This window comes from Dipodomys merriami, unplaced genomic scaffold (assembly GCF_024711535.1).
Source record: "Dipodomys merriami isolate MVZ:Mamm:240054 unplaced genomic scaffold, mDipMer1.0.p SCAF_23, whole genome shotgun sequence".
NCBI classification, from domain to species: Eukaryota; Metazoa; Chordata; class Mammalia; order Rodentia; family Heteromyidae; genus Dipodomys; species Dipodomys merriami.
This window is the reverse complement of record NW_027203715.1, coordinates 8,284,432-8,287,806: the sequence shown is the minus strand read 5'-3', so window position 1 is coordinate 8,287,806 and position 3,375 is coordinate 8,284,432. Positions and strand designations below refer to the sequence as shown.

Sequence of the window (3,375 nt, the reverse complement as noted above, 5' to 3'; positions counted from 1 at the left end):
TTTTCATTGCTGAAAGATTAAAAATTAAAAACCTCACTTTACCATTACCATTACTAACTTGCTAACTGCTGATTTTGCTTCTGTAAATATGCTTGCATTCAGACGCCCTTCCCTGGGAAATAAAACTGGGCAGAGTCTCGAGGCCCAGATATCCGGATATCGGCCGGCCCAGATGTCCGGATGTCAGCCCACTCCAGGACAAGGTCAAAGGTTACAGATAGTACATGTTTTTCAGTTTTAGTTTATGTTTTTCAGTTCCAGTTCAGTTCAACAATCCCTGGGATGGACCTTGACAACGACCACCTGGCAAGACCACAAGCTAAGCCAAATGTCAACCAATCATAGGCCTGTAACCATGTAAACCCCCCCTTAGACCAACCATGAGACAATTGTTTTACAAAGAGTGTTTTATGCTAATTTGTGGTTTTTGCCTTTAAAAATGCCTGTAACTGCTGCTCAGGGCGCTCTGACTGCCCGGGGCAGAGAGTGCGTTTGCACAAATGCCAAATAAACTCCTCTTGCTTGTTGCATCTACTGGTTTGGAGTCTTGGTTTCTGGGGTGCCCTCCCGTTGAGAAAGTATCCCAGTGAGTCTGGGGTCTTTCAATTGCAAAATTACTGTACAGAAGGGTCACACTTACACAAGCAAGGCAATGAGTACATTTCCTAACAAGTATTGTTAACTCCTCCTTTATTATTCCCCTACTATCCCTTCCCTTCCACCTCCACAAGTCCACTCACCTCCTCCCTTCCCCCGCCTCAATTGTAAAGTTCATTTTACAACATAGTGTCTTGTGCATCTCATTGTTACAATGGGTGAACCTGTATTCCTATTTAAGCATTTTCTTTTTCTCCTTCCCATCCAAAAATTAGAAGAGACTATATACAAGATGTAGGTGCACCAACTTCAAATACAGTGAAAATAAGTGATTTACCATGGGGTCCGAACATATAAAGAAACAAAAAAAAAAACCATACTGAACGTTATACGTATGTGAGAAACAATAGCAAGAAAGAAAAAACCACTTGTGTCACTAACTTCGGTTCATTTACCTTAACATAATCTTTTCTGGTCATATGCACATAGCTTTTGACCTTTTCTGCTTATCCCAGACATATATTAGTTATTGAAAATTAGGGAAACCATGGGACTTATGATTTTTTGGACTTGGCTTATTACACTTCATAATCTATTTCCCAAGTCTTTCCACTTCCTAACAAATTAGGCAATGGAATGACAGGAATTTGCCTGTCATCCTTAAGCAGGGGCCATGTTAATCTTCTCTGAATCATTCCAAATTTAGTGTATATAATGCTTCCTCAATACTTCTCAGGGAGCAGAGGAGGGAAGGCCATCCCTCACCCTCCAGTACTGGAGATCTCCATCTTGGATACTGACAATGCTCGGTGGAGCTGCTAGCTCCAACTTAAGCCTTGGATGAAAACTAGAGTCATTTAGTAGGTCACAAGAACCTAAGCTGACCTGCCAGACTGAGCTCCACCCAGGGAAAAGTCACCCAGCTCAGGCGCTAGCCCCAGGAGTGGCTTTCTTCACTGGGTAATCAGAGCCAGAGGCTGCCCCTCCTTTAGCAGCCTTGACAATCAATTGAAATTCAGTAAAAAGAAACCCTGAGAGTGACTCCAGGCTGGGCTCTGTGAGTTTATCACAAACTAGCCCCTGGGAAAAGCTACTGTTTGCTGAAAGGCTTCAACACTACCCAGAACCTAGCCTCATCACAGCATCTCCAAACTTGAGGAAAAAGCCGTCTCCCTCTTTTGTGATACTCAAAGCAGATCTCCCTTCCATTGAACTAACCTGGGAGGAGGATCACAAAATCCTGGGTAAAGCAGAGCATCTTTCTGCCTGTTCAAACAAACTGACTTAAGAAACCAACCAAGCCACAGGAAAATCAAACACCACAAAAAGACCAGAGACTCCAACCTGAGGCTGGTTATGGACACAAGGGAGATACATGATTTTTCCTACCCCTCACAAAAATTTTGTTTTTCTTTTTTTCTTTTTTGGTACCATTTATAAAAAAATGTTTTTGGAAACTTTTTTTAAATTTTTACCTTTTTTGAAAAAAAATTTTCTAGTAACTTTTTTTTCTCTTAGAATTTTTATTTTAGGAGTATATGTGTGTGTGTGTGCATGTTTCTTTCTTTACTTTTCTTTTTCTTTTAAAAAATTCTTTTTGTTTAGCTCTACTGAACTTCTGATCTTTTCTTCTTTTTTCTTATCCTTTTCACCTTTTCTTCTCTTTTGTTCTTCTTTATGTGACTTAATTGTTGTTCTGAACATCCTCAGATAAACCCGTAGTCGATTAGTAGACCTTATCCCCCATTGTGTACACACTTAATCCACAAATTCATTACTCAATTCAAAACCTCTTAGACTTAAATTCCTTAATAGCACCACTACCTCTTTATACCTATACAATATTTTAGGTATTTTTATTTTTAAGTTTTTCACATCTCCTTTATATTCCTCCCCGTCTCTCATTATATTCACGTTCTTCTCTGAATAGTTTGTATTCCTTTCTGCATCATATTTTTAATTTTTACTTTTCTACATTTTGGTCAATTTTTTTCCCTTTCTCTTTCTTCTTTTTTTCTCTCTCTCTACTTTCATCCTATCCAACTTATTTCCTACTTTGAGATTAGGACTCAGTTAACTCTCCCTGTACCTTCCCACATCACTCTATTCCTATTGTTTACCCAAATCTCTCCCTAAACCTAATAATTTCTGGTTTACCAAATTCTTCTTTGTGGTTCGCAGCAAATTAATATATAGTTGTTTAATGTTGAATAGATGTATCTGTTGAACTAGATTGTATCTGCAGAATATTGACTGTGCAAATACAGACTTTGGGTGATGCTTTCCTTAAGAAAGTGTTCTAGCAAAAAACTGGTGTTATTTTCATCCCAAATGGGCAGAGTAAGTTGGAAAAACACAAGAAAAATTGCAAGTCCGGGTATCTTCACTCCCACTCATGATAATCAGGGGAAAGAACAGATAAAGGAAAAATCCACTGCTGGCAAACATGATAAATGAAAATATTGAAAACATACAAAGGACTCTATGAGCATGATAGGGAAAGAGAGAAGGCAAACAAAAGGTCAATGCAGGAAAAAGGTTGAAAACCTACAAAGGACTATGTATTAGTGTGATAGGGAGAGAAAAGAGGCAATCCGAAGATTTATACAGGAATATCATGAGCGTGAGGAAGGTACTCAAAAAAATGATACAGGATTTGCGTGAGCAGATAGAGAATACTCAAACAGAAAGGAAGGAAAGATGTGACCAGGCTGAGAACACGCAAAGTGAACAACAGGATGGCATGAACATCAGGAAGCTAAGCAAAGAGTAATACAG

At 38.9% G+C, this 3,375-nt stretch overlaps 1 non-coding gene across 1 annotated transcript; it reads right to left on the bottom strand.

Annotated features, from left to right (window-relative positions):
- Positions 1–1,216: 1,216 nt before the first annotated feature.
- Positions 1,217–1,326, bottom strand: LOC138835175 (U6 spliceosomal RNA). Its single transcript, XR_011374492.1, has one exon. It is a non-coding gene; the product is annotated as a U6 spliceosomal RNA (small nuclear RNA).
- Positions 1,327–3,375: the final 2,049 nt, after the last annotated feature.